Source organism: Saccopteryx leptura, unplaced genomic scaffold (assembly GCF_036850995.1).
Source record: "Saccopteryx leptura isolate mSacLep1 unplaced genomic scaffold, mSacLep1_pri_phased_curated manual_scaffold_108, whole genome shotgun sequence".
Classification (NCBI taxonomy): Eukaryota; Metazoa; Chordata; class Mammalia; order Chiroptera; family Emballonuridae; genus Saccopteryx; species Saccopteryx leptura.
The window spans coordinates 21,141-47,761 of NW_027095789.1; the positions used below are offsets into that span (position 1 = coordinate 21,141).

General features: G+C 35.0%; 1 pseudogene; it reads right to left on the reverse strand.

The window, feature by feature from the left end:
- The window catches only part of LOC136387136 (inhibitor of Bruton tyrosine kinase-like), a 33,696-nt pseudogene extending 9,617 nt beyond the window's left edge, over positions 1-24,079 (reverse strand).
- Between the last annotated feature and the right edge of the window lie 2,542 nt (positions 24,080-26,621).

Below are 26,621 nucleotides of genomic sequence, written 5' to 3' on the forward strand. Positions count from 1 at the left end.
GTATCATGCTTTTTTGATTACTATAGCTTTGTACTATAGTTTGATATCAGGTAATGTGATACATCCCACTTTATTCTTTTTCAAGACTTCTTTTGGGGTCCTTTGTGTTTCCATATAAATTTTTGAATTACTTGTTCTGTGAAATACACCATTGGTATTTTTATAGGAATTGTGTTAACTCTATAGATACTTTGGGTAGTATGGACATTTTAATGACTAATTCTTCCTATCCATGAGCAAGGTATATGCTTGCATTTATTAGTATCTTCTTCACTTTATTTCTTCAGTGTTTTATACTGTGCTGAGTACAGGTCTATTTTAAAACATTTAATTATAATTATGTATGTAATAGATACAAAACATGTATAAGTGGCACTCAAATGTAGTTGAACATAAATATTTTTACTGTCAAAGTTTAACACTTAAGAGATTATATATATGCATTTAAAAATATGAAACCGTTTAAAAACATATTAGACTTTAAAAACCAGTATCAAAAATAGCTAAACAAAAAACTGGAAATAGCCAAAAGTTGATCAATAGATGCAGATAAACAGATTGTTTTATATCCATACAATGAAATACTACTCAGCAATAAAATGGAATGAACTATTGATACGCACAACTTGGATGAATCTCAAAAGTAAAAAACAGATTTTCCAAAAAAGTATCTACTGAATGAATCCATTGATACAAAGCTTTAAAATATACAACAAGGTAGTCTATATTGACAGAAGCAGGTCAGTAATTATATAGAAAATTATGGGAAAGTAAGGAAGGGATTATAAAGGAGTATGAGGAAACTTCTAAGAATGATAGTCATATTCATGGTCTTAAATGCAGTTGGTGATCATGGTTTAATGGGTATATGCATATATCAAAATTATATATCTAAACTTTATATAGTTTAGATATATAATTCACTATAAACCAATTATACCAAAAATAAAACTTCAAAAAATGTTAATTCTGAATGTCAAAGAATGTATAAAACCCTGCCTCGTAAATATTTAAAGATTATTTCAGAACATAAAACCGCCATAGAACATTTTAAGGTAGAAAAACTATTAAGTTTATTTTATTACCTTACAACTTGTGGAGCCTGAAAATTTTCAATTCCTTTAAAACAAATTTTTTTGACATGATCTCCTGAACTATGCCCAATAATAGATTTTTTTTCTTCTACTAAAAAATTCCAAAATGACTTGGATGAAAATGAATGTAGAGAAGATGCCCTGTAAAAGACAACAGAGATCATGTTAAAACATTCATTTCTTAAAAAGGTCACTGATGGAAATCATAAGGCACAATGGAGAGAATACAGACCAAAATTTTACAGTATTATCTAATTATAGTTTTCAATGCAATGTTGGATTTTTGCTGTTAAATGTAATGAACTAATCAAAACTGTGATTAAAAAAAACAATAAATGAAGGTAACAGATTCTGAATGACTGCAATGACATTAATAACAGCTATTATAACTATACCTGAAGTAACAACAAAACCTATGGTCAATAAATTAAGCTCAACAAAAGAAACATTAACTCTGAATAAGGTTGGTAATTTTATTTCTCAATCTGAGTGCTGGTTGCACAAGGTTGTTCAGTTTGTTAAACTTATCAACTTATACATTGTATTACACTTCTAAGTGTATATATGTTTCAATAATAAGACATTTAAAATTTAAACCCAATTTTATAAGGATAGAATAGAGATGAAATAAAATTTAAGTTGATCTAACTAATATAAAACATAAAATCAAATACACTCAATGCAGGTGTAATACTTGCAGTATTAGTAAGACTGGAATGTATTTTAGAACAATATCTGTCAAAAACAGGTAAAACATTAAAAATTGCCTATAAAGATTATTTAAGCTTCCAAAGATTTCATACTTAGATTTTTATGTTATCAGAATCTTTTTACTCAGTAATTAATGTTTTACTTTACAGTCAAGGATATAAAAAAGATTTGCAGGGTGATAGTCAGGATTAGGCGCACAGGCTCTGTTGCTTGACTGAGTTCAAATCTTAGCTCTGTCATACTCTAACTTTGACCTTTGGAAATTATTTAACCTATGTTTCGGTTTCCTCATCAATAACATGGAGATACTAATACCATCTTCATCATAATAGTTATAAAGATCAAATGTTAATTTATGTATTTAAAACAATACCTGATTCAGAAGTGCTATGTAAGTCTGTTACTATCCACAATTTTCACATTTAACAAAACTTATTTTAAGAGAAAAAGAAAAAAATGAGAGCACAAGAGTTCTGATGTAAAAAAATATAATCCATTAATAGGCTTAGTATGATATCTCTTTTCTAAACCTGACTAACTTGGAAAAATTAATTCAAAACAATATTTAGTTACCATTTTGTACACTAGAGCTACACTGTACCTTAGTGTCATTTTAAGAATCTGTAATATTAAGACAGTCAAAATTATGAATAATAATGTAAACAATTTCCTAGTCTAATTTTTATTTTTTTTCCATTTTATTTACTCAGAAAACAAAATGGCCACGTCAATAAATAAACACAAATGCCCAATGGGTAATTTCCCAGTTAAATTCATACTTTGAAGGTATGATAAAATCTACACCCAGATCAAGTTCATAAACTACAGAGTAGGGCAAAAGTAGTTTTACAGTTGTTCATGTGTAAAATAATACAATATTAATAAATAATACAAGAATAGACTGTTTTGTATATTTACAACTATAAATCTACTTGTGTCCCATCTTGTATTTAGGATATCCCATAAAAAAGCAAGGCTATATCTTCTTTGAATTATTCATTTATACCTGCTCCTGGTCAAACCATATTTGCAAAACACTTTTACATGCATTATCTCATTTAATCCTTACAATTACAATCCCGACAGAGAAGTATTTTCATCACCACAAGAATGTACAACCAAAGTTCAGGGATCACAATAACTGTAAAAATCATCAAAGATAAGGCAGAACTGGGATCCCAAACCCAATTCTTAATGATCACAAAACTCATACTTCGCCATCTAGTCTACCACTGTCTTCTATAAGAAATCAAGACAACAGTTCTTTTAAAGTGCCAAAGATAACAAAGATGGGAGAAAAATGATTCACACTTTGTTTGGTTAACGTATGAGCTAAGCATCCATTCATAACAAAATTAACTAAAAATGTTTACCAAATTTCTATACTCAAAAAGATTAAATAAACACAGACTGCTTCACATAATAGCTTGACCAGGTGGTGGAACAGTGTACAGAGCATTGGACTGGGACGCAGAGGACCCAGGTTCGAAACCATGAGGTCGCTAGCTTGAGTGCGAGTTCGTCAGCTTGAGTGCAGGGTCACTGGCTTGAGCATGGGGTCATAGACATGACTTCATGATCACTGGCTTGAGCAAGGGGGTCACTCGCTCTGCTGGAGCCCCCAGGTCAAGGCACATATGAGAAAGCAATTAATGAACAACTAAGGCGCCACAACAAAGAATTGATGCTTCTCATCTCTCTGTCCCTATGTGTCTCTCTCGCTAAATAAATAAATAAATAAATAAATAAATAAATGAATAAATCACCAAAAACTTAATACATGTTAAGGAAATCAGTTAATTATGTGAGCATATTGCAAAATTAAGTTATTTTTTAAGTAACAATGGCTAACATTTATGTATTTGTTTATAGTGTTGATGGTCCTGTGCTAAATGTTTTCCATATATTAACTCCTGTGAAATAGGTTTTTAGTTATATTTATGGACAAGAAAAGTAAGACAGAGAATGGTTGAATAATTGATCTAAGCTCACAAAGCTACCAAGTAACAGATCCATGATTTAAATTCAGGCAAGGCTCACTCCAGAACCCCAGCTTAATCACTACACTCTACTGAGTTGTCCACATTTAAGTCATTTATCCTAAGTAAAATCTGAACTCATTATATGAAAGAAATTTTCTTTATAGATTTGTATCAGAAACACGACCTACTAACATATTCAGGTTAAAAATACTTCTTCAAAGGAAATCACCTGACTTTATCACAAAATTTCCTTAAAAACCTTAAAAAATTATATACATGTCCAAAAGAACCACTCCCCATTTCTTTACCAATTCCTTTCTCCTCCCCAAAACACACATACCTGAAGGTTTTTAATGGTAACCAAGGTAAGAATGGTGTTAAGTATAGTGTATCATTATTCATTTGGGAACACACTAGCAAATACTCTTACCAGATAACCTGTTGAATGTCTCCTGGCAGTAATTCATGTCACTAAACACAAAAACTTCACAATGATGTGTATAAAAAACACAAGTTTTGGGATATAACCTAGTAGTAATTCAGGGACTTCAATATGTGGTGATCTATACTCTAAAAGTTATTTTTTTAAAAACATTACTTATAATATTTTAAGAATACAGGTAACAGTACTTACAAAAGATCAAACTCTCATGCTCATTAATCATACACAGTAGTTACTTATAAAATGTCTTACGCAGATTTCTTTAAATGAGTTAGTTCTATTATTCTTTCCACTGATTGTGCCATTATTTCAAAGGGTGTCTGATTTCCTATGATTTTGCTTTCCTAACTCACAGGCTCTGGCTATTTTCCACCGTAGCAGCCAGAGAAACTTCACCTTAGCAGCCAGAGAAGCATTTGTAGATATTTGCAGTCACACCAAAAATTAATCAAGATTTGTTTTTCAGCCAAAGCAGTCCTGAAAATTTTGCTTTAATGAATAAAATTCCTAGCTCTAAAGTTAAATAATTATAATTGAAATTAGTCTATAACTTATAGGCTAGCTCTAAATGAAATTTGGAAGAATTCACATTCTTAAATCAAGCCAGGCCACAAGGATTGTGCATTCTTCCACTGAAGATTTATTTCTCCAAGTCAAACACAGAATAATGAAAAATGGGCTACTCCCATTATACACTTGGTGTTTCACATTAGATTTAAAATTCAACTGGGTAAAACTTTATTCAAATGCAAGAACCAATTATTTTAAATACTTATTTCCACATCTAACAGCAAACAGGAGGAATACAACTATATACTGAGAGTCATATGGACTAGGTAAATAGATGTGTGAACGAACTAGTAAAAATCTTTATTATAAGAAGCCGACTTAGAGGAATAATTTGTGATTTGCTAATGCATTGCATATTAACCTTAATATTAAAATAAAAGATTATAAAAAATCTAAGGAAATAAAATTGCATTACATAATTTATCAGAATAAAGATGTTTCTCTGAGAAATGTTAAAAAGTTAATTACTACAGTAATGAATACATTCTATAAATACAATTTATAAATGACTAAAATGCTAATTTCAGATTAATATTCTGCTTTTTCAGAGCACAGCAGTTTAAATTCTACTAACTTGCCTGACCAGGCTGTGGCGCAGTGGATAGAGCATCGGACTGGGATGCAGAGGACCCAGGTTCGAGACTCCGAGGTCGCCAGCTTGAGCGCGGGCTCATCTGGTTTGAGCAAAGAGCCCACCAGCTTGAACCCAAAATCACTGGCTCCAGCAAGGGGTTACTCGGTCTGCTGAAGGCCCGCAGTCAAGGCACATTTGAGTAGGCAATCAATGAACAACTAAGGTGTTGCAAAGTGCAATGAAAAGCTAATGGTTGATGCTTCTCATCTCTCTCCATTCCTGTCTGTCTGTCCCTGTCTATCCCTCTCTGACTCACTCTGTCTCTGTAAAAAAAAAAAAAATAAATAAAAATTTAAATTTAAATTCTACTAACTCTGTTTAGATCACATTTACAAAGAATGCCGTCAGGAAAATAAATGTTTCATTTTTAATTTCTTCAGGTAAATACTACATGTATTTACGTACTATATATATCTGATTAAAAACCAAGTGATATATTAAACTTGTAGATCTAAAGACTCAAAAAAATTAACCTAATAATGACTATTTCCATTTATACTAAATATAAATCAAAATATAAAAAATACCAATGATTTTACACAAATGTGTTCTTCAAATATCTAACAAATGTTCTCTTATCTATGCCATTAACTGAGAATAAAATTTCCATAACCAAATAATATATAGTACGTATATATTTTATATATGTATAGAGACATATTAACATATAGCTTACTTTCATATATTTGACTAAGTTACCTCAGCCCACTATTTAATAAGTAAAAGCAGTACACAAATTTCAAAAGAATCTAGGAGAAATAAATTTAAAAATATCTTTCAGATACCAAATATATGTAGTTGCAAAAAATCATAAAAAAGCATACATGATTAATTCAGATACCTCTCAATTTGATAATTCAGAAGAAAATTATAATTAGTCAGTGAGATAAATTTTCTAGGTGTCCCAAAATATATTTCCTTGGTGTTCTAAAATCTATTATTGTCTGTATTTAAAATTCCCAGTCATATATTCACATTAAGTAAATGTAAAATAAACAGCACTAGGTTTCAGTCAACAAATTATTTTTAAGGAAAAATAACCCGATTATAATTTTGACCAAATTTTTTGGCATGTCACCCCATGTTTTTATTTATTTATCTATTTCTTTATTTAGTGTGTGGCAGAGACAGAGAGTCAGAGAGAGGGACAGATAGGGACAGACAGACAGAAAGGGAGAGAAATGAGAAACATCAATTCTTCATTGTGGTTCCTTAGTTGTTCATTGATTGATTTCTCATATATGCCTGACCGAGTGATCCCTTGCTTGAGCTAGCGACCTTGGGCTCAAGCTGGTGAGTCTTGCTCAAACCAGATGAGCTTGCACTCCAGCTGGCGACCCCGGGGTCTCAAACCTTGTCTTCCGCGTCCCAGTCCAAAGTTCTATCCACTGCGCCACCGCCTGGTCAGGCTCACCCCATGTGTTTAGAATTCTCTTTAATATACCATAATAGGTTTCTTTTGAAATTTAGATACTCTCCTTACCCTGACACTCTGACCTCATGTAGCTAATAATTACCAGGGAAAATTTTTACTGAATTAGAAAATCTAAGTTTGAAGTTTCAAATAAATGACTACTTTAATCCTTTCCCCTGAAATCCTATATAAAATGAAGAGGCAAGTAATCAGAAAGGCATAAACCCACAAAGGCAAAAAGAGTAAATCATTAAAACAATGGCAGACTACCAAAAAATACAGTGACAATTAAAAAAAAGACAATGGCAGACTAAAACTAGTAATTTACTTTTGGAGGGTGGAAAAGAGCTAGAGTAATCACTGATGTAATGGAAATAAAGAAAACCTAATTGTCATCAAGTGAGAAGGTGGTACAGTGTAAAGCCCAGAACCCTGTAAAGGCTCACACACTGGACCCATGTTATATATCAAATCCTAAAGTAGGCATGAGGTTGTAAACATGAAAAATAGTTCAACATTTATTTGTGAAGTGGTAGAGAATGTCAGATACTCTTCTCTCCATGTGGTCAGAAACCTGTACCTCCTTATCTTTGTAGAAGGAAAATGTGATTGAAGAACACTAGTAATAGAGTCAGGAAGGAGTGAACTAATGTGTAGAGTCTACACACTGAATGGAGGTAAGAAAATCTCTATCAAATGGTGAGAACCTCAGTCCCAACTCCAACCTCCTTATCCTGATCAGCTTCCAGAATGCTAGCAACCAAATATAAAAGTTAAAGGTCTCCTCTTTAGAGAAGCTGACAGATTCAAGAGAAAAGACATGGTGATACTAGAGAAAAGACATGGACATACTGACATTTAAGGGTTCTCTAAGAATAGTACCAAATCATCCTATATTTACAACTGTCAAGTGGTTCCAAACAAACAAGCACACATAGCTTCCAATCAGAACGTAAAACAATAAAACATAATTAAAGTGAACACATGCATAAAAAAGAGTGAATAAACATAAATGTTAATGAGTATTTTTATTGTATAAATGTCATCATCACATAGCATTTTTTCATCATTATGGTCAGTTAATTTTAATTTTTCATCTAAGCATAGTTGGGATATAATATTAATTTCAGGTGTACAATATAGTGATTTGACGTTTTTATGCTTTACAATGTTATCACCCACTAAATCTAGTCATCATCTATCCACAATACAAACTTACTCTATTCCACTTCATCTTTTTCACATATCCTCCTCTAGGAACAGAGACTATCCTTTGGTCTCTGTTACTGTTTTGTTTGCTTGTGTTTTAGATTCTATATATAAATAAAACCAATTGTCTTTCTCTGCCTGACTTACCATACTTCACTTAGCATAATACCCTCTAGGTCTGCCCATGTTACAAACAGCAAGATTTCATCTTATTGCTGCATAATATCCCACTATATTTCTGTGTATGAAAACATGCAAACACACACATACCACTTCCTTTTTAAAATTTTTTTAAATTAAATTGAGCAAGAAAGGGAGAGAGGGAAAAGGATCCAAACCCACAATCTCAGTGCACCGGAATGATGCGCTATCCACTTAGTCACCTGGCCAGGGCTATACCGCATCTTAATGCATTCATCTATTGATGGACACCCAGGTTGCTTCCACATCTTGCCAAATGTAAATAATTCAGCAATGAACAAGCAGTACATATATCTTCTTCTTCTTCTTCTTCCTCCTCCTCCTCCTCCTCCTCCTCCTCCTCCCTCCTCCTCCTCCTCCTCCTCCTTCCTCCTCCCTCCTCCTCCTCCCTCCTCCTCCTCCTCCTCCCTCCTCCTCCTCCCTCCTCCTCCTCCTCCTCCTCCCTCCTCCTCCTCCTTCTTCTTCTTCTTCTTCTTCTTCTTATTTTTCAAATGAGAGGAGGGGAACCAGGATCCACCCAGCAACCCCCGTCTGGGGCCAATGTTCTGCCCATCTGGGACCATGCTTGTAACCAAACCATTTTTAGCGCCTGAGGTGGGAGCTCCATGGAGCCATTCTCAGCACCTGGGGCCAACACACTTGAATCAATCAATCGGGCCATGGCTGCACTACAGAGAAAGGGGAAGAGCAGTAAAGAAGTAGTTGGTCGCCTCTCCCGTGTGCCCTGACCAGGAACTGAACTAGGACATCTACATGCAGGGCCAAAGCTCTACCTCCGAGCCAACCAGCCAGGGCCGCATATATCTTTTCTAATTAGTGTTTCGTTTTCCTCAGATAATACCCAGAAGTGGAACTGCTGGGTCATATGGTACATCTGTTTATAGGTTTGTGAGGAACCTGCATACTGTTTTCCATAGTAGCAGCACCAATCTGCATTACCACCAACAGTACACAAGGGTTCCTTTTCTCCACATTTCACCAACATTTATTGTTGATTTATTGCTGATAATCATTCTGACAGGTGTGAGGTATTACCTCATTGTCCTTTACATTTCTCGCATGATTAGCCACCTCGAGCACCTTTTTATATGCCTATCGGCCATCTGTATGATCTGTATGTCCTCTTTGAAGAAGTGTCTATTCAGGCCTCCTTTGTCAAATTATTACTTGATCATTAAGGTGTGGGTTTATTTCTGGGCTTTCTATTCTGTTCCATTGATCGATACACCTATTTTATACCAGTATCATGCTGTTTTGATTACTATAGCCTCATACTATAGTTTAATATCAGCTTGCATGATTTTTCCAACTTTGTTCTTCTTTCTCAAGGTTATTGTGGCTGTTCAGGTTTTTTGTGGTTCCATATAAATTTTTAGAATATTTGTTCTATCTCTGTAAAATACACCATTGGTATCTTGATAAGAACTGCACTGAATCTATAGATTGCTTTGGGTAGTATGGACATTTTAACGTTAATTTTTCCTATCCATGGACACATATATGCTTCCTCATATTTGTATTTTCTTCAATTTCTTCCTTGTGTGTCTTAAACTTTTCTAAGTACAGGCCCTTCACAACTTTGGTTAAATTTATTTCAAGGTATTATCTTTTCTTTGATGCAGTTGTAAATGGGATTGTTTTCTCAGTTACCTTTCTGAGAGTTCACTATTGGTGTATAGAAATGTAACTAATCTAGATATTAATTCTGTATCCTGCTACTTGATTGAATTTATTTGTCAGTTCCAATAGTTTTTTGGTGGAATCTTTAGGGTTCTCTATATACAGTACCATGTCATGTGCAAATAACCAGGTTTACTTCTTTCCAATTTGGATGCCTTTTAATTCTTCTTCTTGTCTGACTGTTGTGTCTAGGACTTCCAGTAATGTGTTGAATAAGAGTGGTGAAAGCAGATATTCCTGTTTTGTTCCTGATCTTTAAGAAACACTTATAGTTTCTGCCCATTGAGTATGATGATGACTATGTGCTTGTCATACATGTCATTTATTACACTGAGATATGTTCCCTCTATTTCCATTTTGGTGAGAGTCTGTATCATAATACTTGCTGGATTTTATGAAATGCTTTTTCTGCAGCTATTGATCATGTGGGTTTTATTCTTTATTTTGTTTATGTGGTATATTATGGTTATTGATTTGTGAATATTGCACCAACTTTACATCCACATAATATATCCCACTTGATCATGGTGTAGTATCTTTTTATTTTATTGATAGATCAAGTTTCCTAATATTTTGTTGAGAATTTTAGAATCTATGTTCATCAGAGGTAATTGGCCTAAAAATTTTCTTTGAAGTGTTTTTATCCGGTTTTGGAATTATGATAATGCTGGCTCTGTAAAATGAACTTCCCTCCTCTTGAATGTTTTGGAATATCAAGGATCAATGTTAGTTTTTCTTTGAGTGTTTGGCAAAATTCACCTGTGAAGCCATCCAATCCAGGACTTTTGTTTGGAGTTTATTGATTACTGTTGCTATTTCATTAATTATAATCTGTCCTGATTCTGATTCATCTTCATTCAGTTTTGGGAAGATTCTATGTTCCTAGGATTATATCCATTTTGTCCAGATTGTCTAATTTGTTGGCATTTAACAATTGTTCATAATATTTTCCTATAATCTTTTCTATTTCCTTGGCAACAGTTTTTTTTTCTTTCATTATTGAGTTCTTTGAGTTTGTTATATATTTTGGAAATCAACCCCTTATCAGATAGATATATTACTGTGAACATATTCTCCCATTCAGTAGGTTGTGTTTTGTGTTGTTGATGGTTTCCTTCTCTGTGCAGAAGCTTTTTCAGTTTGATGAAATTCCATTTGATTATTTTTGCTTTTGTTTCCCTTGTTCGATGAGGACATATCCAAAAAGATGTTACTCAAACTGATGTCAATAGTTTGCTACCGATGTTTTCGTCACAGTGGTCAGCAAACTGTGGCTCGCAAGCCACATGTGGCTCTTGGCCCTGGAGTTGTGGCTCTTCCACTAAATACCACGTGCAGGCGCTACCCTCGATAAGGAATGTACCTACCTATATAGTTTAAGTTTAAAAAACTTGGCTCTCAAAAGAAATTCAATCGTTGTACTGTAGATATTTGGCTCTGTTGACTAATGAGTTTGCCGACCACTCATAGAGTTTTATGGTTTTAGGTTTAACCTACTTTGAATTTTTTTATGTCATAAGAGTCATACAGTTTCATTTTTTACATGCAACTGTCCAGTTTTCCCAGAACTACTTGAAGATTCTGTCATTACTCCATTGTTCATTCGTATCTCTTTGGTTGTAGATTAGTTGACCATATTAGCAAAGCTTTATTTCTGGGTTATTCTGTTCCATTAATCTGTGTCTGTTTTGTGCCAGTACCATACTGTTTGATTACTATAGCTTTGCAGTATGATCTGAAATCAGGGAGTGTGATACCTTCAACTTTTCTTTTCTCAAGATTGCTTTGGCTATTCATGATCTTTTGTGGTTCCATATAAATTTTCTATTTCATTTATTTCTTCTCTGATATATATTCTTTCCCCTTATTTTGCATTTTGTTTGTTCCTCTTTTTCTATATTCTTTAGGTATAAATTTAGATTGTTTAGGAATTTTCTTGCTTCTTGACATAAGGCTTGTATATCTATAAAATTACTTTTATAACTGCTTTTGCCACATCTCATAAATTTTATGAGGTATTTTCATTTTATTGTCACAAGGTAGTTTTTTACTTCCTCTTAGATCTACTGGTTATTTAGAAGCATGTTGTTTGTTGTTTAACATCCACGTATTTGTATTTTTTCTCCAGGTTTCTTCCTGTAGTTGATTTATATGTTCAGGCCATTGTGGTCAGAAAATATGCTCGATAGAAACTCAATCTTTCTGAATTTATTTAACCTTGTTTTCTGGCCTAATATGTGATCTATCCTGAAAACGATTCCATGTGCACTTGAGAAAAATGTGTGATATACAGTTTTATGGATGAAATGCTCTAGTGTTGTCTATCATGTCAAATTGGTGTAATGTGCCATTTAAGGCCATGACTATTTTTTTTACTAATTTTTCTGTCTGAATGATCTATCCATTGAGGTAAGTGGAGTATTAATGTCCCCAACTGTTATAGTAATACTGGTAATTTCTGCCTTTATGTCTATTAATATTTGCTTTATATACAGTACTTAGGTACTCTTTGGTTGGGTTTGTAGACATTCACAATTGTTACATCCTCTTCTTAACTGACCCCTTTAAATAATATCCTTCTTTGTCTTTTTACATTCTTTGTTTTAAAGTCTATTTTGTCTAAGTATTGCTACTCCACCTTTCTTTTCATTTCTATTTGCATAAAATATCATTTTCCACCCCTTCATTTTTAGTCAGCCTGTGTGTGTCTTTTAACCTAAAGTCTCATGTAAGCAGTATACAAATGGATCAAGGTTTTTAAAATCCATTTTGCCATCCTATATCCTTAAAGGCTATTTAGTCCATTTACATTTGGAGTAATTTTTTCTTATAAGTATGTGCTTATTGCTGCTTTGTTGTTTTGGTTGTTCTTGGTCTTCACTGTTCCTTTCTTTTTGATCTCTTTTAATTTTTGGTTTCCTTTAGTGTTTTGATTGGATTAATTTCCTTATTTTTGGACTGGGGTCCTTCAGTTCTATGGAGAGCTCTCATGGTTCCCCAACCCTCTCTAGGTGGTCCATCTCTCTTGCTTGTTGTGCAAAAGCTATTCAATTGGCTCACCATTGGTCTCTCAGGAGAAAATGCTCTAAATATTGGTGTACATTTGATGTTACTGAGAAGGCATGAGCTTAATATCCAAATATGCCACCATCTTGGACCTACTTCTCTAATCATATAGATTTTTCTTTTAACACCCTTTATGCTTTTAAGAGAAAAAGCAAGCAGGGAAGAAACTGGTAACATAAAAAAGTTAGGACTTGGAATAGCATTAGACTTCCCAACAAAAATTAGAAAAAGAAGCCCTACAAATGATTTCCAGCTTAGAATTTTGTTTCAATCTATCCGTCAGAAATGGAGAGAATAAAAACATTTTCATAGTTACAACAGCTCCAAAATATATGCCCTATACATCCTTTGTTGGACTGATGCAGCTGTGTTACATCAAAACAATGAGTAACCCAAGAAAGAGAAAAACACAGAATCTAGGAAACTGGGATCAAACATTATAGAGAAGCAAGGGAAATTCCCAGGATGACAGTTACAGGAAAGTCTCAAGATAACAGATGCTCAGCGGCCAGGAAAAGACCAAGTTCAGATCAGGGAACACAGAGCTGTAGGAATATATCCCCCCAAGAAAACATGTAAAATCGTTATAGTACCTGATATGTTTCCCCATTTTGGAAGGAACTATGTTTGGGGAAAACTAATGATGGGTACATTAAAAAAAAAAAAGGAAAAAAATTGTGAAAACTAGTTATTCTGGGGAAAAAATAGAAACATATAAAACAAGCCGATATAATTACACTCACTGATATGACTGCCATGAATCTTAATTAACCAGACATAAAAGGGAAGGTCTGGAGCAGGGGATTGTTGTCTTTCCTTATAAGCCTTGGAGTATTATCATGCTGTCAAACTATAAACTACCTTCGTTTTTTTATTTAGAACTTTTTCTTAATTGGTGCTAGAATTCAGCCTCAATAAATTCAGCACGTCTGTTAGTCGGAGTCCACACTTTGAGTAATCATTGTTCCTTCTTTTGTTCATTTACTTGTTTTTAGGTAGAAAACTGATTGATGGCATGACTAAAACTCTCTATTACCAAAGCTTTCTCATGTGCTTAATTAATTCTCTCAAATTACAACAAACGTAGTATCTTGAGAACTTTTTAAAAAATTTTTCCATACTTTTAATTAGAGAAAACACAACCCTGTGTTTTAACAGCTACCCAAAAACCCTACAAAGGCAGTGACCAAGTCAGTCTTATGTACTGCCTTTCCACCAGAAAAAAACAAACAAAAAACCAGTGCCTTGCATGTAGAAGAAACACAACAAAAACTAATTAAGACATTCTACTAAACCCATTCTCTAAAGTTTTACATGCTCTTTTCTTTTTCACCTGGGCTTTCTCACCTTTTACACTGCTTACAAAAATTAGGGAATATTTTATAGCTTCATATTCATTTTGAAATATCCCCCAATTTTTGTGAACAATATATTTTACTTTCTTTTTCTGTGATCATGCTTTAGACATACTAGTATCCAACAGACATTGATTTAGTCCCATTGGTGCACTCAAAATAAAACGAGTTGTCACTATCTTCAAAATAATTTACACTTTAATTGGGAAAATTATTTCCTCTTATAAACAGAAAAATGTGGTATTAGAAGCAGTGAAGGATTCCCCAAACCAAAGGTAGCCTTCAAAATTCTCTCAGGCCCTGGACAGCTGGCTCAGTGATAGAGCGACGACCCAGCATGTGTAAGTCCTAAGTTCATTCGCTGGTCAAGGCACACAGGAGAAGGGGCCATCTGCTTCTTACCACCTCCCTTCTCCTCCCACTGCCTGGCTGGCTCAATTGATTCGAGTATGTTGGCCCTGGCACTGAGAGATGGCTCTGTGGAGGCCTCTGCTCAAGGTACTAAAAATTGCTCAGATTGTGAGTGGTCCCAGATGGCCAGAGCACCAGCCCTAGACAGAGGATTGCTGGGTGGATCCTGGACAGGGCACACACAGAGTCTGTCCCTGTATCTCCCCTCCTATAACTTAAAAAAATAAAATAAAATAAAGGAATAATTCTATTCAATGCTTGTGAAAATTGGTTCTACTGAATCTCTTCTTTCTTGCCTTTCACTATACCCATGTACTTTTCCTCTAGAACTAATTGGCCAAATTATTATGGTATCAATTACAAAGAAAAGGGAGGGTAGGAAGGGGGCAGGAAGTATAACTATTCTACACATCTCAAAATTGCTATATGACCTCTTGGAAGATTATTTCTATTAATGTTCCATTATGGATAAATGCTAATGAAAGGAAACTTACACAATACCATGTTATGTAAATGGCCCTTTTAAAAAAAGAATTAATAAGCTCTGATTACAGTGATATAAAGACAGTCATGATATACACAGGAGGACAAAAAAAATGTGGTATAAAGTTTGCTTTTAACCTATTTATAATATACAGGGGTGAGCATAAGTAGGTTTACAGTGTCTCACAATGGAAAAACACATTGCAGGTTATGACCATTACAATAGTTTTATTAACTCAATATCACAAGTGGCACCGTACATTATGAACAATCATTGTTAAAGCTCAATAAATCACAATAATTAATAATAATATAAGAATAAACACTGTGTACTCAACAACCATAAAACAATCTATGCCCCACCCCTGTATATTATTTCTTATAGGAATAAAAAAAAATAAGAATACTCCTTTAAAATGCTACTGGCAATAAATGCTAATTAAAATATACACCCCCAAAATATCTACATACAAAAACACTTTTGAAAACCATGATGAACTTGTCAAAAATGTTGTTTTTATTTCCCAAACAATAGTTTTTAACTAAAAGCAAAGACAAAATGAAATACTTTGAAAACACAGGAAAATAAAGAGCCAGAAGTCAAGAACTGCGTTAAAACTAATAATGCAAAGAACTATGCTTGTTAAAATTAGACCATACCATGAATGTGCTGGTTTTGAGTTTTTTGAAGGAGCAGTTAAAGCTGTTTCCATGCTATTCATTCCTGAATTCTTTTCTTTGGTAGTCCATCGCAATAATTTTTCGTTGCTTCTGAGAAAGTTTAACTCCAGGAGAAATCATTTTGCTAAAAAATTAAGTTAAATTAAACCAGTTCAGTTTCATTACCTCTGAGAAAGTTTAGTTCCTTAAGAAATTATTTTGCTAAAAATCAAATTAAACCAATTAACATTAATTTCTGCTCAGCAAAGGTTATAAGTAATTATACTGCTTTTTGTTTATTTGATGTGGCTTTACTATTATTGGATCAAAATGTTTCAACAGTGATAATATCAGTTTATAGTATCAATGATCAAGTAATAGCTACATATAAATCTCTTAGTTACTAATACACTTGATTCAAAACTAGTCCATAATGAGTATTTTAAAGGCAAGTTTCTGGCATTTAATACTGTATTCCACAAGAACTGGACTATCAACCCCATTAAATCTTTAGCACACATTTAAGAAAGGTATAATAGAGGCTAAACTACCTAGAAAAGAGCTGTAATTAACTTGAACAAAAAATGCAGAAAAATGGTAAAAGTCCAGTAGGTCTTTCCAATTCATTACAGCAGAATTATACATAGGTCTTTCCTTTTTTATCAATTTTTTTAACTGACCCCAAATTTGTCTTTGGTGTAGCTCCACATTTTTGTCTATTTTCTTCAATTTGCATGATGGTTCTGAGGATCCATGACAGGAGGGACTGACAGGACTAAATGACATAAAAGTTACTTCACAATGCTATTCATTTTATTCATATTCTACCTCCAATTTTCACTGAAACCTATAAATCATATATAAGATTTATAATGAGAGAATTTAAAACCTGTTTCATCAGCTGTGGCCAACTTCAAAAAAGATACTTTCAATGGAAGCTACTTTTATATATATATAGATACATACACAAATAACTACTAAAATAGTACCTAAAGAGATAACGATAAATAATATAACTGGACCTCTTAAAGAAAAACAAAAAAAGCGTAGCAACAAAGGGATTTTATTCATAACTTACCTAATTCAAGCCAGAAGTACTCAAAAGTTGTTATTTAAAATTCTTATCCTTCAAGATGAATGGAATTTTTTTCCGTTTATTTTTAACAAAATTCTCACTACTTTCTAATGTTCAAAAATTTGGATAAAAACTTGGGAGAAACCCAGCAATGAGATTCACAGAAGACATCTATACTATAATGAGAAAAAAATAATTCTACAAACTTTAGAAATAGCCAGTATATTTTTCTAACTTTATACCATTCTATTCTTAAAATATGTTCAACAAAAAGAATCTAACATTAGGGATTAGAAAATGCCTCTCTCAGGTGTTCTAACAAATATGTTTCCTTAGGTAACAAAACTTTAAGACTAATTTCTGAACTACCATTAGAACATAAGCAACATCCACTGGGACATAATAATCTTTGTTCCAACCGTTGCAAATACAGTATATTTCAAAATAATTACACATCTGTCCAGATAGTAAATAACTGGTAAGTCAATTAACAGTTTTGGAATATTATAAACACAATAGGTATATAAGATGAAGCACAAGCTCAAAAATGCTGAAAAAGAATACTGCATATTAATACATCCACTCTTTTAAGTTTTTTAAAACTGACTTTTCCAAATAAAAGAAAAATATGGATAAAATATAGGTTAAGTGAAAAGCACAGTATAACATTAAATAAATATCCTCTGAAAATTAACTGTGAATAACAATACATTTTGTGGAGTTCTTAAATACCCCTTAATGTGCTTTAAAAAAAAAAGCTAAGGTAAACCTACAAATGGCATAATGGTCTTCTTCAGGGGTTTCTGTAAATAACATAAATGAATTACATTCTGCTTTCTCTTTAGATCGTATAGGTCAGTTTTTCAACTGCCAGTCCACGAAAGAGTTAACACACTCTGATGGTGTATGAAGATTACAGACCCAGTACTCTTAGTTGAATTTGCTTATGTTCAGGATCATTGCCACCTATCAAGCCTGAATCATTAATGAAAAATACTACTGAGATTGTTGTAGTTATTTTTAGGAGCTTCAGTTAAATTAAATATTGCTCTCTAGTAATTTCAGATATATTGTATTAAAAATATATTTTTAATTGTTCATCTGGTTATTTTAGAGAATTTTCATTTTATAGTATAATTAAAGATAATGCACAAAAATACAAATATTTTTTATTTCTGCCCTAGTGGTCCCTGAATTAATTGTCCTATTTTTACCATTCCCCAAGTGTAAAAAAAAGGTTGAAACCACTGGTAACCTTTTGCCATTTAACTAATATATATTATTCTCTACCCTAACCCCCGCTATCAAGTTACTACATGTGTATGATAGTATTTAATAATATCCATTGATTATACAAGGAAAATTAATTTTTTTTCTGGAAAAAATATAGCCTATGGTTAGTAATTTGTATGCATTTAGGTAATTTTCTGTTTATCATATTAGAAATCTATATATATTAATATTTTTAAAGGTGCTGCATTAAAAATATTCATTTGACTAAAAATGAATATTTTTTTCAGCTAAACAGGTATAACAAAATGAGTATGTACCTGAAGAGCCAGCAACCCAACTAGAAGAATTTGAGGTATCAATTCTGTTACTCGAAATGGGTTGTGGAGCAGATATTTTAAGTACTGGTGATTTTTCCCATGGTCTTAAATCTTCTCTGAAATATGTAGGAGGTGTACCATTAACATATGGTTTGGTTTTCCCCTATGGGTAAAAAAACATTTAGAAAGTGAATAAGAAAGCAAGCACTTAGTAGAATAGTTAACACATAGTTCGTACTTAAATAGTGATTAAAGTATATTAAAGAATAAAACTGTAGGCCCTGGCCCGGTTGGACTCAGCGGTAAGAGCCGTCTGCCTGGCGTGCGGGGGGACCCAGGTTCGATTCCTGGCCAGGGCAACATAGGAGAAGCGCCCCATTTGCTTCTCCACCCCCCCTCCTTCCTCTCTCCTCTTCCCCTCCTGCAGCCAAGGCTCCCATTGGCAGCAAGGATGGCCCGGGCTCTGGGGATGGCTCCTTGGCCTCAGCTCCAGGCGCTAGAGTGGCTTGGTCGCAAGCCAGAGCGTCGCCCTGGAGGGCCAGAGCATCGCCCCCTGGTGGGCAGAGCATCGCCCCTGGTGGGCATGCCGGGTGGATCCCGGTCGGGCGCATGCTGGGACTGTCTGTCTGACTGTCTCTCCCCGTTTCCAGCTTCAGAAAAATACAAAAAAAAAAAACTGTAGCAGGGCCAGTGGTGATACAATGGATAAAGTACTGGACCGGGATAACAAAATTGTACGACAATAACTACCTAGCATCTCAATCAGTTCTAGAGTTTAGTGCCTTAGCCAATTCTCAAACCAAGTCAGTGACTATAACCCAAATTAATGTTAAAATATGGAAATATTTTTTAAGGAAATAAGCTTGCCTATTAAAGTCCCACATGAGTAATTAAACAAGAAATGTTAATAAAATAAGTTGTTCAAAAAGATGTGAGGAAGTAACTTCAAAATTAAAGTCCATGACTTTTAATATGAGGCAAAACGAAAGTTTAGTAAAAAAATGTACAGGCCATTCTGAATATAAAGTACATACAAATAAAATTAAACTCAAATAATATTGACACTTCAAATGGGACCCTAACACTATTTTCTAATCAATGATCAAGGAACTATTAATATTAAAATATTACTCTTCACTGTATTGCCAGATCGTCATAGCACGCCTTCAACCTTCTTAACCTCAAACTGTATTCCAGACCATCCTAATGTTAATAACACATCGTTGACCACTCATGAGTACTCATGTTATGCACTTGCATTAGTCTATTTCAATTTTAATAACTAAACAGTGTTTCTACAGGTGAAATATTATTAGAAAACGAAAATGTTAATCTGTCCGGTACCATAAGAGAAAACTGTGGCTTGCCAAAAGGTACTAAGAGGAAAAGTCAAAGAATCTTCAGAGAGGGGAAATGATGTTTTTATGGAAAGAACCATTGTTATACCAGGGGTCGGGAACCCTTTTTGTCTGCTGAGAGCACATGAACGCCACATATTTTAAACTGTAATTCCCCGTGAGAGCCCATAACAATATGTTTAACACTAAATACAAGTAAATGTGTGCACTTTTATGTAAGACTAACACTTCTAAAGTACAGTAAGTCTCTGAATTCTTTTTAATAACGTTGTTATGCTGTTTCTAATCAGTGATGAATATAAAGTACTTCTTATCCATTAATGCGACTTCTGGAGCAATGGTTTTGCTGATGGCTTTGTAGTCTGGTGGTTGATACGTGGTGAGGTTAAGCTTCATTCAGGCATTAAGACTTCCATCGTTAAATGTGATAGTAGGTTGATCTTAACGTTCTTTAGATGTGGAGAAAGACTGTTACACATGCATACGTAGAGCCAACACATTGTCAGTACAGCTCTATACTCGCACGCTGTAGTGTGTGGTATGTGACGGGTAAGCGCGTTCCAAGTTTTGCCAAATCAGCTGGTCTGAGGGTTGAAGCTTTTTCATTTCTCCCACACTTGTGTTTGCTTGCCAACTCTGCTTGCTGTCATTCAAGTCTTTCCAAATCTTCATTCAGTCACTTGAGTTTAATTCACCCACATGTCTGAGGCCTTCAGGTCAGCAGCTTGTAGTTCAAAATCTCTGACCAGAGACACGGGAATGTAACTCAGGTTGGCGCTTGTCCACTGCACACTCATGTAGGTGGGTGTTGAACTTAAAAAGACGAGTGTGCTCACGAAATTCTCCAAAGTGTGCTTTGAATGACTGTAGGAGATTAGATGTGAAGCCCACTAGCTGCTGGAGATCAAGATGTTGAGCAGGGTCACTTGCTGTGCATGCATCTTTAAACTCTCCCAGTTTTTCAAAGTGTAGTAAACAACCTGTTTCAATGTCCCCGATGAAGAGTTCCAGCTTGTTTTCAAATGTAAACACTGCTTGTTGAAGGGATAAGACTGTATTTCCAACACCCTGCATTTTCACAATGAACTGGTTCAGCTGTTCAGTCATGTCCACGAGATAACAGAACTTCAGGAGCCACTTAGTGTTAGCTAACTCAGGATGCTAGACGTTTTTCATTTCAAGGAAAGTCCGGATTTCGCTCAGACAAGCCACAAAACGGCTAAGCACCTTCCCTCTTGACAACCAACACACATTGCTGTGCAGAAGCAGACCAACTTCATCCAGCAGTGTTTTAAAACTGGCGATCATTTAAAGCCTCGGGTAGCAATCAAGTTGACCACCCAAAATGCCCAGTGACCCCACCCTCACCAAGCTGCTCGCCCACTCATCTGAGCACAAAGTGCCACCCTGATGTATGGATGCAGTGAAACTTAGGATGGGTCTCTTTTCATGTTCATGAAGAAGCACTAACGAATCTGTTTTACCCCACCATGCACGGAGCACCATCAGTACACACCGAAATAAGTTTATCCATCCGTAGATTTTTTTCTTTAGCGAACTCAGTGAAAGACTTGAATAAATCCTCCCCTTGTTGTCTCTTTCATAGGCAAAACAGCAAGACTTTCCTCACGCAGTGTGTCACCAACAGCGTACCCTGCAATCACGCTGAACTGGGATAAATGGCTTATGTCTGTTGAGTCATCCTTCACTTGTGTTGCCTCAATTTGTTTGCCATCATGATGGTACAATCGTGAACAGTTCTTGCCGACAGAGGCGTGTCTTATTATCATTTGATTCTCTTGTCCTTATCCGAAAAGTCATCAAAAAGTTCATTGGCAACATCAAGCATGAATGTTTTGGCATACTCCCCATCTGTGAATGGCTTTCTGTTTCTCACAATTTCTAAAGCACCAGCAAAGCTAGCCGAATTCCAGCCACCTTGTTGGATCCAAACACGAAGTTGCTGCTGACTAGCTTGCACTCTGCACAGTAGCTCTTGACATGCTTTCTTCCTGCTTTCCCCCACTGGATATTTCGATGCAAATGTAGTATGGCATGTGTCAAAGTGCTGCTTCATATTTGATCGTTTCATTGATGCAATTTTATCATTGCATATTAGACACACTGCAGAACCTGCTCTCTCCACAAAGGCGAATTCCTCTGTCCATTCCTGCTGAAAAGTACGATACTCCTCATCTTTTTTTCTTTTAGCCATCTTCTTCGTCAAAAGGGTTTCTGCAATTAGCTAGCTGACTACTTGATTAAAAGGAGGGGAGTTTACTTCCTGACTTCACAATGACCCGAGTACCTTACGCATTATCAATAAATATTTGCTGTTGTCCCGGAAGACAGCTGTGATTGTGCTCCAACCACCCACAACCATGAACATGAGCGAGTAGGGAAATGAATGAATTGTAATACACGAGAATGTTTTATCTTTTAACGATGTAATTTTTATTAAAGATTTGTCTGCGAGCCAGATGCAGTCATTCAAAAGAGCACATCTGGGTCACGAGCATAGGTTCCGACCCCTGACATTACATCATGAAAAGATAAAAGATAGTGAATATGATATCAACTATCCACAATGCCTCTATGAAAACAACTGGAAAACAAAAAAAGAAATTCTATGAAAGATATAGTTAAACTTGCATGCATATTAGACTACAACAAATACATTAAGGAGTCGATCGAGCACGAACAATATTTGGCAAACAGCAGTATCTTTTAAAAAAGTATAAAGTGGTCTAAAAAATAGCATTCTTTTGATCAACTGCGCTTCATTCAATGCATTCAAAATTTACTACAACTACAATAGACAAAATACACTAAGATACAAAAAATTTCTACTTAAAGTAGCTAGGGATATGGATATCTGCTGGTTCAAATGACGTGCAGCTACAGAACCTAACATTTCTGGTACTTCTAAAAAAGCTCCTTACATTGATTCACTTTTTAGGCTTTCAGGGCACTAAAAGACCACATTTTAGAAAAACTAGTTACTGGTATAAAAAAAATCCAACTAGAACGTGTGTGTGTTTTCAAAAGGAAAACACAGCGAAAACCAGATATATTTGCAAAACATGTTGTGTGTACCATTACACGTAGGTGATTGCTTACAGTATACCACACCAAAAAAAATTATCTAAAATATGTAATATGTATAAAATATAATATGTAGCAGATATGTACAAAGTTTCATTTAAATTCATTATGTATAAATTAAGTATACTGAAGGTTTATTTAGATTGTTTCACTTTTCATACTCAATATGAAAAAAATAGCCGGGTGACAGATAACTTCTGCATAAAGTTGCCACCTGTCAATAACATGTGTTGATATGAATTGCCCTTGCTTTCTAACCCTACAGTAAAAAAAAAAAAAAAAAAACAAAAAAAAGATGACGAGAAAAAAATTGATTCTTGAGGCCTTAGAAGATATTAAGGGTAAATTTTCCAATGTCTACAGAAATTCTAGTTCTTACATTTTGTGGATGTATAGGATTTAGGAAAAAAATGACTGTATCTAATTAGGTTAGATACTTTTCCTTCCCTGTAGATGAACAATTATGAAATGGTTAAGAGATGCCTAATAGCTGCCAGACTGGAATTTGCAGGCTAATGGGAATTGTGCTAGATTAGGAGCAATCCATTCCAGATGTGTATTGCTCCAGATGAAGCAGAAACAGACTTCAAGAATTTAAAATTAGGCTTACATTCGAAATCATTTTCCTAGGACAATTTTTAGCTGGTGCATCACACAAAATAACTTTTCAGGTAATTTAGTATAAATTATATTTTCCAATATGTTCTAAACAGTGGTTCCTCATATTTATATCAACATAAATTTTAGTTGTGGAAAGATTAGAAATAATTCATCATAAAGTGCTCAAAAACTGCCATTAAAATCTTTTAAAACTAGAAACATTTCACCAATTTGAGAAAATGACATATATCATTAATTATATTTTATAATAACAAACTATGACTGTATTAAAGTAAAAATAACACGAAGTTAAAGATAAACTGTATAGACCTAAATTTTTGAAGAAAATAGTACATTATTAGTCAAGTAAAACAAACCTCATTCTTATCTGAATGAAACACTGTTGTGAAATCAGGGGACTGTAATCTCTCGGGCTCCCAACTCCTGCATAGCTTCCTTCAGAGTCTGATGTCAGTAGTCTCCGGAAGAGATTCCACAGAATTGGTCTTATCAGACTTTAGTAATCCTAAAAGATAAATTTTAAAAAATATGTATACAGTAAACATATGTATTATATTCAATAAATCAAATAAAGCCAAAAGCTTCCATTTATCCAGACTTAACATTTAAATCATAGCCACTACACCAAAATCTTAGTAATTCAAGCTAAAAAAAAAAACCAAACAAGAAAAGAACAGTTAAAATGAAAGTTGAAATAAAGAAAATTTAAAATCTAGAATTAAAACAATAGTTTCAATTATATAGAAATTATGCCACGATCCGGATCCCAAGGAAGACAGTTATTTGGGATCAGTGATTCAGAACTTTTTTATTCCATATAAAAATAAAAAAGACCAAATTAGTAAGTTATATACCCCTGCCTTTTCCCTTTAGCATGTCTCTCCATACAGAGGTCTCCGTACCCATACAGAAGGGACTGGCCCCATTCTGTGTGGGGGGAGCACTGTAACCTTTTACTTCTCATCTAGCCGGCAGACTGTCCCAGTAACAGAGGCTTTGCTAAAGTCAACTGTGGTCTGTTTGAGGGTTTTCTTCAGCAAAAAAAAATAAACCTAAAAATAAATCTGTGGATTAAGAACTACTTTTAGTTAGCTTATTATCACCTAAAGCAAAAGAATTGTTATGAAAACATATATACCATTTCTTCTCTAAGCAGGCTAACACTTGCCTCTCTCCCAGCCCTGGTATTCAGATTCATTAGTAGATCAGTCATTTCAAATATAAACAGAAAAAGTAAACTTTTACTTCGGTTCATGTGTTTATTTTTCACATTACCTCCAAATTTAGTACAATCAAATGTTAGAAGCAAAATAGCTAAAATTAACACATAATATGGGCTATAACTAATAATGGTATATACTTGATATCTAAAAACAAAAGATGCCAGCACTGGCATGTTGGCTCAGTGGATAGAGCGTTGGCCCAGCGTATGAAAGTCCCTGGGTTTGATTCCCAGCCAGGGCACATAGGAGAAGCATTCATCTGCTTCTCCACCCTTCCCCCCTCTCCTTTCTCTCTGTTTCTCTCTTCTCTCCTGAAGCCAAGGCTCCATTGGAGCAAAAGTTGGCCTGGGCGTTGAGGACAGCTCAATGGCCTCCCACTCAAGTACTAGAATGGCTATGGTTGCAACAAAACAATGCCCCAGATGGACAGAACATCACCCCCTAGTGGGCATGCCAGGTGGAACCCAGTAGGGCACATGCGGGAGTCTGTCTCTCTGCCTCCCACTTCCAGTTCAGAAAAATACATACATACATACATACATACATACATAAATACATAAATAAGATAGCATCTCTTTTTTATTTATTTATTTTTTTCTGAAGCTAGAAATGGGGAGAGACAGTCAGACAGACTCCCGCATGCGCCCAACCGGGATCCACCCGGCACGCCCACCAGGGGGCAACGCTCTGCCCACCAGGGGGCGATGCTCTGCCCCTCCGGGGCGTCGCTCTGCCGTGACCAGAGCCACTCTTGCGCCTGGGGCAGAGGCCAAGGAGCCATCCCCAGCGCCCGGGCCATTTTTGCTCAAATGGAGCCTCGCTGCGGGAGGGGAAGAGAGAGACAGAGAGGAAGGAGAGGGGGAGGGGTGGAGAAGCAGATGGGCGCTTGTCCTGTGTGTCCTGGCCGGGAATCAAACCCGGGACTTCTGCACGCCAGGCCGACGCTCTACCACTGAGCCAACCAGCCAGGGCACCATCTCTTATATATTCAAGTAAGTGTAATTTTTTTTAATTTTTATTTATTTATTTTTTACAGGGACAGAGAGAGAGTCAGATAGAGGGATGGATAGGGCCAGACAGACAGGAACGGAGAGAGATGAGAAGCATCAATCATCAGTTTTTTGTTGCAACACCGTAGTTGTTCATTGATTGCTTTCTCATATTTGCCATAACCGCGGGCCTTCAGCAGACTGAGTAACCCCCCGCTCGAGCCAGTGACCTTGGGTCCATGCTAGTGAGCTTTTTGCTCAAGCCAGATGAGCCCGCACTCAAGCTGGCAACCCCGGGGTCTCGAACCTGGGTCCTTCCGCATCCCAGTCCGACGCTCTATCCACTGCGCCACCGCCTGGTCAGGCTAAGTGTCATTTTTTTAAAAGTAAATCACCTTTACAAGATACATGCCTCTTTTGTGGAAAACATTGCTAAAATAGAGTTTGAAAATAACATTCAAACTTTTTTCCACCAGAGTACTTTAAATATTTTTAAGGGGGACAAACTTTTATCTAAAAGAGCATATTTAATATTGATATGCTCCCAAAAGTCTAATAAATAAAGAAAATGATTAAAGTGGCCAACAATTATTTTTGGTAAGAAAAATATTTTTCACAGAATGTCTTTTGTCTAACTAAGATCAACACAAACTGTCTTTGATGAAATCTGCCTCATACACAAATAGGTCTTTTTGGTCCTCAATTAAATTTAATCTTTCAATCATTATCTGCTTTGGCTACAGAAAGATTGGTACAGCAGAAAGAATATAAAACTGGATTCAGAAAAT